Raw genomic sequence first — 12,595 nt, forward strand, 5'->3', positions numbered from 1 at the left:
AGGGAAAATGCCCCAAGAACAAGCAGGAACTGAAGACAGTTGCAGTAGAGGCCTGGCAGAGCATCACCAGGGATGAAACCCAGCGTCTGGTGATGTCTATGCGTTCCAGACTTCAGGCTGTGATTGACTGCAACGGATTTGCAACCAAGTATTAAAAAGGGAAAGTTTGATGTATGATTATTATTCTGTCCCATTACTTTTGGTCCCTTAACAAGTGGGAGGCACATATGCAAACTGTTGTAATTCCTACACTGTTCACCTGAGTTGGATGTACATACCCTCAAATTAAAGCTGACAGTCTGCAGTTAACGCACATTGTGTTTGTTTCATTCCAAATCCATTGTGGTGGTGTATAGAGCCAAACATGTTAGAATTGTGTCGATGTCCCAATATTTCTGGACCTGACTGTAGTTTCAACTAGCAGTATGCAGAATTGCAGCTGAAAACTGCAACTTTATGCACATTTACCTGGGAGTAAGCCTCATGACAGAATTACTTTTTAGTAACATGCATAAGTCAGTGATATAGCTCATACAAGTAATCCTCAACTTACAACCATTTGTTCAGCGATTGTTTGAAGTTACAGCGGCACTGAATGGACTTACAACCAGCCCCCGAAGTTACAGCCATTGCAGTGTCCCTGCTATCATATGATCAAAATTTGGGTGCTTCGCAGCCTGCCCTCACTTATGATTGCAGGAGTGCTTCAACTCCACCCACCCACCTATTTCCACCCCCCCATCTATTGCCCTTTTGGCTCACAGCACTCAGCAGCCCCTGCTGCCCTAGCTGACCGTTGCCATCTTCTTGCTCCAACTGCTGACCAAGCATGCCCAGCTTGGCCCTTTGCAAGGCAGCTGCTGGCCGTGTGAAGCTTTTTTCCAAAGGTCGCACACAGCTGTTTCTTTATAAGACCTGGGAAGGATGGCCTCACATGGCCAGCAGTTGCCTCATGAAGGGTGAGGGTGGACACACCTTGTCAGCAGCGGCAGCAAGAAGATGGCAATGGAGTACAGGGCGGCGAGGGTGACTGTGGCTGGGACTGGGCTGGGGCAACTGTGCGCCATGCTGCTGGGGCTTCCTGGGGCGGCTGGGGCTTTGTGCTGTGTTCCTGGGGCAGCTGGGCCTTCCAGGGCTGGCTACAGCTTCACGCTGTGGCTCAGGGGCTTCTTACAGCCCCAGAGCCACAGTGCACCAAGAAGCTCCTGAGCCACAGCATGGCAAGCAGCCCAGAGCTGCGCAGTTGTGGGGCTGCTTGCCACCCGGCAAGGCAGGGTGCAGGGCAGCCAAAAGGGCGGAGATGGGCGGGAGATAGTTAGGTGGGAGGAGTTGAAGAGGAGGCAGTCCCTTACCTCACCAAGGCTCGGAAGGACCAAGTCTGGAATGGCTTTGATTGGGGTGGGTCCTTGGCTAACAACTGATGGAATTCAGTTAATGACGGCAATAGGGAGTGCCAGAAGTGCCATTGCTAAGCAATGCGGTCACGTGACATTGCACTTTATGACCGCATCACTTAGCGACAGGAATTCCAGTCCCAATTACCATCATAAGTCAAGGACTACCTGTACTTAACTTTTGTTGCATTAGGGGAGAAGGAACAGGAGAGTAACTTCTTGCAGGCCAAAGGAAAAGTAGCTCTTAGCAGCCATCCCCATCTGAGTCAGATATTGGTTTCACTCTGATTCTGCAGAGAACTAAGCTGCACATTGTTCTTCAACTACATACAGACAGCCAAGAGCTCTTTTCATCCATCTTAAGGAGATCTGACCAACTATTTCTGCCTGCAGTTGGGCTGCTGTCCCTCGTTGATGCCTATACAGTACAAGTAATTTCATCCCCAAAGCGGAAGCTGACATGGTTACCAAACTGGGCGGGGATTCAAGAACAGCATGGCTTTCTATCATGAACGGTCTTCATCTATATTAATTACGATGATTTGAGTCCTGAATGGAGCGGCCATGATTAAACACTGACCGTTTGGTACGTGATTTCTCGGAAGTTGCCTCCACTAAGTTGAGGGTACTTAGAATTAATGACAGTTTTTGCAGCTCTTCCTCTCTGCCAAAGAAGGCTGCCCGATCGAACCTGCCCTCGCCTCGCCCAGCACACGGTGGTTGCGTTTGTTCCTCGCACATCACTTCCTCCCACACCTAGGAGCTTGATAGTAGTACTGTTTGGGGGGGTTATGTAGGCGGCGGGTAAGGAAGTCTCCCTAAGCCACTACTCTCCTCTCTCAGCTCCGCGTCTGCAGGACACGCGCTTCGAACGACTCCTCTATCTCAGAAGCTGCGACAGGATGGGGCCCTGCGTAAGGTTATGGGGAAGAGGGAGGAGAGAAAGGAAGGACGGGGGAGGGTTGCGGTGTTTCCAGGCTGAGCTGTGCGCGTGCGCGTTCCCAGTAGAGCCGAGAGGTCATTCTCTCCCCCCCGTTTTTTTCCCTCTTAAGCATCACTGGACTGGGCCAGGGAAATCAGAGCGAGGCTGGGCGTGCAGCGTCACAGCGACGGCTGGAAGCCTCGCCCAGCCAGAGCGGAGGGAGGGTGCGCGCGGGCAGAGAGGGTTTGGTCAGGGAGGCGGTGGCGGCGGCGGACGCGGAGAGCTGAAACGCCGTCCGGTAGGTAGAGGCCGTTATGGAGAGCAGGCGGGGGAAGGGACTCGTGGGGGAGGACGGGGCTGTGTGAACGGGGTGTGTGCGGCGCCGCGCGGGTGTCGGCGAGGGTCTGACACAAGTGGGCCGGCAACGGGCGCCTGCGAAGCGGGTGAGGGCTGGGTAGGAAGGGGGCGGTGGCGGTGGCGGCGGCGGCGGCGGCGCCGCTTTGCGGGCGGGACAAGGCTTTTGAGAGAGAACATGGCGGAGGCGGAACCGACCCCGCCGCTCCCTGCAGGGGAGAGAAGCAGGGCAAAGGTTGCTCCAGTCCTCGCTGTCTTCCCTCCCCTGCATATGGCTGCCTCCCCAAGATAAGTTCGAGCGGAAGGGGAAAGTTAGAGCCCCTTGTCCGAGGCCGCCCGTACTTGGGACTGTTAGGCGAAGACGACGACGTGGGCACGAAGGAGGAAGTAACTCGCGCCTTACTTGTCGCTGCGGGGAAAAAAAGTTCTTGCCGGCCGGACTTGGATGGCGGCGGCCTCAGTTGGGAGCCGCAGCCCCGCCTAGTCCGGCTGGGCTGAGGCAGCTCACTGTTTCCATTCTCTACCCCAGCGGGAAGCTGAGCGGCCGCTCCTCAGGCTGCGATAAGCCTCTTCCGCTTCCCATTCTCCTGCCAGAATCTGTTTTCAGCTTTTAAAGGGTGGATAGCAACGAAGATCATATCCAACCAGGTCCTCCGTTTAAAGAAGGAACTGCTCTCGGGCCGACCCTTATTCTTCTGTAGAAGCTGGGTTGAATTCAGATTGCTGTAAGATAGGGGGAAACAGCGCCTGCACGAAGAAAGATAATTAGCGAATACTGTATTGGCTGTAGTTCTGTTACTGCTATTTTCGCCATTACAAGAATCGACTGGAGTAGAGACATTTGGATGGGGAGATGACAGCAACCTGTGGTACTTTGCTTTATGCCATTCCTAATATTGATTGGGTATCTCATGCCCTGGATCTATAAACAGTGCTTTTTATAAACATCATTAAATCAGTTGGCATTCATTTAAATTATATTTAAGACTGCAAACTGAGTGGTGCATTTAGTTTTGGGTTAGTTTTTAAAAAAGAAGCTTCACCATACCACATTTTTCTAAATAATCACTTTTTAAATAGTTTGATTTTTTTTAAACAGTATGGTAAGACCTTCAAGTTCTTGTACATGTTTCTTAGTTAATTGAATGATAGAGTTTCTAATCAGCTTGGCCCAATTCATTATTTAAGTAACACATGGTCTTGAACTAAATCTAGACATGACTGAAGTACTGATTGCTTAACCTCCTGATATTTAGGCAGAATGACTGTCTGGATAATATTGTGGCCTTGAGGTGCTCTTGAACCTAGTACCAAAGTTTAGGGGGTAGGATGTAGTGATGTACTGGAAATGCCATTCATTTTTGTGTCCCAATAATAGTTCTGATGCTTAATTGCTATAATGTTGAGTAAATGTAGCTCTTTCTGGAAAACCTTCAGCAGGTATAGAATGTAGAGGCATTACAAACCTTTCTTCCAATACAAAAATCACTAAAAATGTTATCAGTCATCTTCACTGTGGCACCCTACAGATGAGTTGAATTACAACTCTCATAATTTCCTGCAAGCATGTTGAAGTCTTCGCACATATACAGTACATTTAGTTGGGGGTTGTTCACTAGATAGACTTTATCTGCCTTTCTGGATGTATTCTCTAGGTTGGCCTTGCTTGCTTATAAAGTGACAAAAAACCAAAATAGTTGTGAATTAACACCAACTTCTCCCAAACAGTTTTTTCATACTGTAATGCTAAAGTATTATAGGAATGGACTTAGGAAAGTATGAACTCCAAAAAGATTAAAATGAATGTAGCAGCATTTGTTAATCTTTGTAACATAATTAAGCCACTAAAGTAACATTTTATTGTAAATATGAACTATCCTGAGGCAAGAGAACTGGACAGGGAATAAAGTTAAATTACAAAATGTAGTTTATTATTAACATTGCTAACTTTATTTATGGAAATCCTACATTTAATTTCCTTGTTGTTTCCAGGAAAAATATTTTGTATACTCCCTTGAATATGGAATATAGTTTATAGCTTCTGAAATAGTATTCTTCATTATTTTTCTTAATGTATGTTGATGTAAATTAGTTTTTATACATCAGAAAAAAATTGTGCCTATCTATGTCTGACCTGTTTATATATGTGATCAGTGAAAATGAACCATTGAATAATTAGATAGTCAGGGGTGGAGTAGATGTGTGAATCCCCCTTGACAACTCTCCATGCTTGGTCATTTTTCATTGAAACCATTTCTGATGCCAGGACAGATCTGGGGTTGAAGTAATGGAATAGCAAAAGGGAGGCTGGTTCATCTAATGTTTAAAGGGGGCGGCGGGGGGGGGGGGAACTAGCAACAATGTAACCTGTTTGCTTTGATGAACAAGCTACATGTAGCTATCTCCTTTTTAATTTGGATGGTATCCTGATGAATTGATTCATTGAACATCTATTCAAGAATTTTGCTATTGGCTTCAGCACATAGTTGGTTCATAGAAAAATATATTCTAAACGGTTGTCACTTTTTTATATGTGCCCATTCATACATGTTTTGCTTTGTTGTGCTGCAGTAGCTTGGAGTATTTCCAAGTTTAGTTGTGTTATTTAATTTTTTAAAAGAAAAATAAAGTATTTGTATATCTAAAAAACTAGATATTTATAATTTGTGAGGATTATAAAGCACATGTTATCAAGATATAGTGATGGCTATTTTGTACAGTAGTGATTGTTTATATTTCATTCCAAATAAGGAAACAGGTGAAGACCATCCTCTTTCTTCCAGTTTTTGGAGAACAGATTGATAGGAATTGTGGTTGCTGCACACTATCTGTAGTGATTATATTTTAAGGTTAGAGTTATTTTATTTATTTGTATTGCCTTTTAATTAATAACAGAAGAAAAAGGAAAGCAAAACACAATGACAATAATGGAGGTACATATATCGTCAAAGAAAAAAACATAAAAAGTGCTTTAAAAAAAGTGAAAAAAGTACAATGGAAAACATAGCATGATATGTCATTGTCATTATAAACAGTTACAATTCTATATATACTTATCTAATGCAAATACTATATACATATATTATATTTCTAATACTTTTATATGACTATCATCTTTTTAACCTACTGTATTTTGTATAAATGAGTCCCATATTTCATTATACTTATTATTACATATTTTAAGGTAGAGTTGACTATTTTGTATGTAACCATTTATGGTTTGTTATGCTTTTATGATTTTGAGATTATGATGTATTTATAATGTGTTTATAATAATGTGTTCTATGATTGTCAGCTACCCAGAAACTTGCATGAAGGCAGCATACTAATATTGTAAATTATAATTTGAAGAATTCATACGGTGAACTCTTAAGTGAAACATGTTTAGAAGGAAAAAAAACTTTTGAGGGATAGAAACAATATTATAATGCTTTTGGTTTATAATAAATGCCATAAACATAAGATAATGAAATACAACTGAATATATTTGTTTAAAATAGGTAGTCCCTGGGTTAAGAATGTCTGGTTTACAGATGACCCATAGTTAAAAACAGAGCCTATTATAGCAAAATTCGAGTTAAATACACAATGATTTGAGTTAAAGACACAATGGTTTGAGTTAATTACACAATACTACTTATGCAGTATTATACAATAATACTGTTCCAGCTTACATACAAATCCGACTTAAGGACAGGCCTCGGGAACGGAACTTGTTCTTAAACCTGGGACTACCTGTACTGCATTAAAGGTAACTGGGAAGAGGCAGCAACATAATTGCTAATGATAGCAATAATATGCTGCTGTGGTTATAATTAGGGAATGGTCTTATAGTTTGCAGGTTATAAACTTTTTTCATAAATTCTCCAGTAATAATCCCTAGGTCTTTTAAATAGAATTTAAAACTAGTGTAAAGGTTTATTCAAGCAGGAGGAGGATGTGTTGGAGGACACATGCTGAAATAAGTGGGACCAGATTTTTAAAACCTACTACCTTTTCTAATTCAGTGGATAAACTGTTTTTGTTAAATCTGTTCAGTTATCTGGATGTGGTTAAAGTGTCTCTAAAATACAGTTAGAAAAAAAATTAAATGCAGGACCAACTACATCTATCCTTAGCTGTTCTATAGTCTTTGAATTATTTAAATGGACCGCTCTGTGGAAAAAGACCTTTGGAATATTGACTTATAATTGAAGTAATCTTCAGCTGCAAAACTTTTTAAAAAGTAACTAATATCCTCTCAATCTTTATATTTTAATGTGATTACTGAAAGCACATCTTAGTCTTGCCATCAAATACTTTTAGATTAGGGGGAAAAAAAGAAATCTTTCAAATAGATTAAACTTTTCCAAGTGCTTAACATTGTTGTCTGCTGTTTGGAAGAGCCTGTTCCTGGGAGAAGAGGAACAAGCAAAATCTGGGAAATAAGCCTGATGTGTTGCAGAAAGGCATTTGAAGAGAAAACACCATATAAAAGTAATGTATTAGAGGTGGGAGGACATTAAATTTAAAGAAAAGAGCATGCTACAAGTGAAAGACTTTGTGAAGAGTATACTACAGTAGGAGGAAGAAAAGTGAAACTCTGTACTGTAATAGAATGGAATGAGAAGGTGAATGGTCTGTAAACTCTGTGACAGTTGCAGAGTGAGCATTAAAACTGCATAGACTTGAGAACCATTGTATTCAATAAGTTGTGCTACAATACATTAGCTTTGCTTATATGCTATTTAGAGTATAGAATGGCTTATTTTGTAAGCATAGCTTTATTATCTTAATGTATACTATTGGAGGAGTTTCTGTCTTGGAATTTTGTGGTGGAATGTAATATTTTATTAGAGTAAAGCATTTTATGTCGCTGAGAAAAAAAATTGCTATAGCGCATGATAGATTTTTTTAAAAAGAAAAAGCTGACTCAGCAGGTAAGCATCCTGAATATGCAAAATAGTGCTAGTGTAAATGGTTCTCAAAGGAATAAAAATATAAGCTGCTATCCGTTTCTTATGTAGTGCCGTCTAACTCTCTCCTAATAATATTTAATCATATTGCTTTCATTTTCTTGGGTCAAATATTCGGTATGCTAATCATATTGTTAAAATAATGAGTCTGTTTATCAGTACCGTGTTTTGTATTTATGAAAATTACCATGAAAAATCAAGCTTCAACAAACTGTTTTTCCATATTTTTCAGAATATAGTTCATAATTTCCCTGTGACGTTTTTAACCAGCATTGCCTTTATTATTAATGTTTTTGTTTGCTATTGCTGCAGTTTTTGCAGCTCTTTATATTCTTGCATTTTAGAATAATGTTTTTATTTGTTAACTGTCTGGAATGTTGTGAACGTTAGATGACAGTATGTTTTAAATAAATAATACAATTATCACATCCTAATCCCAGTAAACATGGTTGCAATTTATGCCTGATATTGTTACCTGCACCATTATATGGGCTAGTAATCAATATTAAAAAATTTCGTAGTGCCACTCTGTTTCGCTACACCATTGGCTTACTTGTCTTGTTGAATATTTTGAAAAATGCTCATCAAACTTTTCTGCAACAGATGTCTTTTGCAGTCATAAAGACATATAATTTATCTTTGACTCATTCACGAAGACAAAAAAATCTTTCTTTTTATTAAAAATATGCATTTTGACTCAAATACATGACTCAAGTATTGAAATCAAGGGGTTCCCTACAGTAATTTCTAGCTCTTCCAAAGATTTCCTAATGCATATGTTATACGTCCATATTTTCTTATTACACAGATTAGTCTAGCATGCTGCCCTGCATGTCATGTATATTTTAACGTTACATAAGGCAAAGCCTGAAAGTTTTAAGCCCAGACTTTAAATGTCAGAGTGTAAAATTAACAAATAGTGTACCTTTTTGAGGAAGAAAAATCTTGGTTATAAACTGTAGGAAATCTTGTGTAGTATTTGTAGCCCAAGGTCAGTGAACAAGTTGAATACATAAATCCATGGAGAAAGCAGCTCATAGATTGTGGAACTAAGTAACAGAATAATAGATCTTGCCAATTCGCCTCCTATTATTCAGTTTTGAAATCAAGTCAGTAGTAGGAGTACTAAATCTGCTATTAGAAGTGACAATACTATTTAAATGGTTCTATATAAAAATGTTTTTGGCATTTTGTGATCTTTACAATTTGGAGATACTTGGGGGAGCAAGAAATGGTGATGGGTGAGTACCTTCTACTAGCTTCATTGTGCTTTTTCTTATAAAATGTGTTATGTTCCTGGGTAAAGTATTTTATTAATTTACTATTTAGATTACAGTAAAGTACTGTGGAGCTAATTGGAAGGCCTAGGAGAAACTGCAGGTTTTTTCAATATGAAGCTGTTTGAATTTTTCCTGAACCTTGCATATTGGATGACATTACTTTAACTTCGTGTATCAGTTTGCCTATAGAGTCAGTTCAACCACAAGGTCTAACCTTTGAAAACCTAACTGGCCCACAACCAGTCTCCTTCAAGAATTGCATCCTTCCATATTGCTTTAATGGTTGAAGGCTCAGACTTTTCTGTTTCAACAGGCCTTCCTAGAGATAACGCACTGATTCAAGGCTTTGTTGTTAAGACTTATTATAAAATAGTTGACAGAGTCATTTATAATATTGGACTATGATAAATAGTTAGAAATAAGAGGAAATACACTTGATGGCAGATTGTTAGCTCATTGTTGGGTAGGGAAGCACAGTGCTTGGTAGTAAAATGACATCTGATTATTTTGCATAAATCTTTTAAAAAATCAAAATAAAAAAAAATACCATCTGAATTCCTGAACTGAATGAGCATCATCTAATGTCAATAAAGGCCATTCACATCAAGGGAGTTGAACACAAAAGCTTTCTTCCAAAGCAGGGAATCAATATTACAAGCTAGAACAGACAATTAAATGATGCAGCATGCTTGATCTAGAGAAGAGACCTTATTTGTTTCAGCAGATAATACTAAGCTTGCACAGTTTCTCTAGGAAAAGAAAAGAATAAACTCATCCACTTTTCCTAAAAATCATGACTGTTACTTTCATACTGATTGTGTTGCTAAAGTCTATTTAGCAAATGCTGTGTTTTTTCCCCATGACTTGTAAACTTTGCATAAAACAGTCTAGTTATTGCTAATTTTTGGTATAGCTCAGTTTTACTTATAAAGGCAGTTGGCTGTAATTTGTATTTCTAAATGCAGGTTTATGTATAAAGGCATTAGGTTTAAATAATCAACAGTTCATCAAAAATGTCCAAGCTGATTCTTAAAAATACATTATAATTTGCTTTCAGATTTTGGGTGGCTTAAAATTTGCTTTCTGGAAAAAAAAATAGCTGTTATATTTCGCTTTCATTAAAACCTATATTTATATCCAACAAGGCTATATTATATTTGAATATAGCAGCGCAGACTGAAGCAAAATGACTAATTAAATTATGGGTAGGTGATCCCAGATTCTTATGTATATGACTAGTGAAGAAACGATAAAGCAAGTAGAGGAAGTTATTGCTTTTCTAGATAAAGGATGTAGATGAAAAGGCAGTTTATTTATGTCTTTTGTTCTCAAGACTCATAGAGTTATGCAGCTTGGAACTCCTATATCTAAGCACACGTGCAAAATACAGGGAAACCTTGATTTAATGAACTCCCATTTAGTGGGCTTAGGATACCACAGAATAGATTGTCCTTTGGTGAATTTGAATAATGTAATGCTAACATTTGTAATTAACTTACTTGTATCTTATGCATGAACCTGTTTATTCAAATGAAGTACTGTACACATTTCATATTGCTATTTTTAAAACAGTGTGCATTTCATCAAACATGTTTAAAACAAAGTAATACTGATTATTACTGTGTCAAATGATTAATATTTGGAGCCCAAAAATTTGGAAATCACCATTGGTATGAACTCAGCTGGTGAAAATCCAAGACAAGGCTGCCTTGGCTGTAGCATCCATGCTGTAATACTACACCAAGAAGCTTTTCTAAAAATCTCTCTACTGGATTCTTAGCATGAATAGAAATGGAAAATTGTCTTTTCTTTTGCAACCTTTTTACAGAATGTTGTATTTGTTAATTTTTTTAGTCTTTATAGCAAGAAGTTGATTTTATGATGTAATAGATACATTGGGTACACAGAGTATTTTCATGATAGAAATTTAATGGACCTCAGTTTAGTAGACTTTAGATGCCACAGACAAAATTTATCCATACGCTGCATGCTTCTACACATATGTAAAATCCTATTTACTGTTTTATAATAAAATTCACATGGATAAAATTATATTTCCATTATATGCATGTATAAAATTTGTAAAATATAATTGCATAACATTCTACTTAGATTTCATAGGCATTCTGCTTTAATAGGCACCCCTTCCCCCATTTAGGATGCTTGAATAACATGATATGAATATCAATAGCCCTGAGAATGATTACTGATAATTGCAATAGAAATATCTTGTGTGAGGCAGTTGGTTAGCATTATCCCATTCTCCTTAAAAACAGGAAAAGAATCTTTGTTCAGAATGTGTATACAATATAATTTGCTATATGCTGAAGCTTCTCCAGAGTGACATTTAGTTTTGTATCCTAAACTAGCAAGGGTCTGACTTAACGTTTTCAGCAGTCGTAAGCATATAAACTATAAGTCCCTGCTTATAGCAGCTTACATCAGTTTGCTGGGGCACATCTTAAAATGAATGCTGACTTTAGCAGTGCACAAACCCCTGGCTAGAATGATACCAAAGTAGGTTGCCCCTCTTGGAGCTACAAAAATGTTTCTTGATTTTTACTGCTGCTTTAATGATCTGCATGATGTAGTTAATTTGGAGAGGGATGGGAAGATTGATGATTACATAAATTGATTGAGGTTTCGATAATTGGGAGAGAAATGTGATTCATGATCTATCATCTGAGATGATGGAGTTGATAAAAGAGTTATATATTCTATGAGACTTTTGGATCTATTTCATCAGTTTTTGTTGTGCTCTGTTTTTTCTTACCAGTCTGAGGTTTGTGAATACTAATTTTTATTCCCAATTGTGTCCTTTGGAATTCTTTCCATTCCTGTTTCTCCCTCTTTGGATTAAATTTGATACATGCATGTTCCACTTCATTTGTAATTTCTTTAATGTAGATATTTTCTCTTTGCCCCTTGGCATTCTTCATATAAAATTCAAGATAGTTTTATCTGTGTCTGCACAACTTTTGCTTTAAAGGCTTTTAAAACTTCAGTTTCTCATCAGCTTTGGATGGCTATATGAGCACTCATTCTAAGATGGTAGGGATCTTTTTCCTAAATAGGTCACCCACATAAAGGTGGAGAACCTTTTGTGCCTAGGATATAATTTTTTGATGTTGCACAGAGAAGGGACTATTGGAAGTAGGCTTTTAGGCAGTTTCATAGGACAAGGAGTCTATAAGCTAGTAGTGATCAGTTCTTTTTTTTTTTTTAATTAATATTCTGTGAGTGTTTTCTCCTTTCTCCCTCTCCCCTCTGTTCAGGTTTATCAGTATGGACAAAATGTAAAATGTGTTTGGTTTCAAACTCCAAACAAAATAGTTGGTTGGAACATTCCAAATAGGCTGCATTCTGAGGGGACAAAACTTGAAACAACTTGAATGTTCCATTGCCATCTTCAGTTGTGGAGGAAAAACCAGATAGTACATCCTGCCCCCCAGGCTCAACTAGCTGTCTGTATTTATATTTTAATACTGAACAGGATAAAAAAAAAATAAAACTCTTAGTTCAAGAGCAAAACCCCAGAGTCCATACTCTATTATGTGTATTAGCCTGCAGTGTGAATTAGTCCACACTTCTTTATAAAGGTGCATAAGGTACACCTATGCCTGGATCCTGTAGTACAGGACTTACTGTCAGTAAGAGCAGTATATATAAACATAATATGCTTCACTTGGA

At 38.7% G+C, this 12,595-nt stretch overlaps 1 protein-coding gene across 3 annotated transcripts in view; it reads left to right on the forward strand.

The window, feature by feature from the left end:
• The first annotated feature begins 2,193 nt into the window (after positions 1–2,193).
• RAP1B (RAP1B, member of RAS oncogene family) overlaps positions 2,194–12,595 on the forward strand; it is a 35,923-nt gene continuing 25,521 nt past the window's right edge. Inside the window, exon 1 of one of the 3 annotated variants that reach the window (XM_007423405.4) lies at positions 2,194–2,308. The gene's annotated coding sequence lies outside the window, so the exon portion shown is untranslated. Of the gene's footprint in view, positions 2,309–2,449; positions 2,615–5,435; positions 5,520–12,595 lie in introns of those variants that run through there. The other 2 variants (XM_007423404.4, XM_015887251.2) reach the window with 2 other exon arrangements.

Source organism: Python bivittatus, unplaced genomic scaffold (genome assembly GCF_059951505.1).
Source record: "Python bivittatus isolate LINGU-HERP-01145 unplaced genomic scaffold, Pbiv_v1 ctg000330_np1212, whole genome shotgun sequence".
NCBI classification, from domain to species: Eukaryota; Metazoa; Chordata; class Lepidosauria; order Squamata; family Pythonidae; genus Python; species Python bivittatus.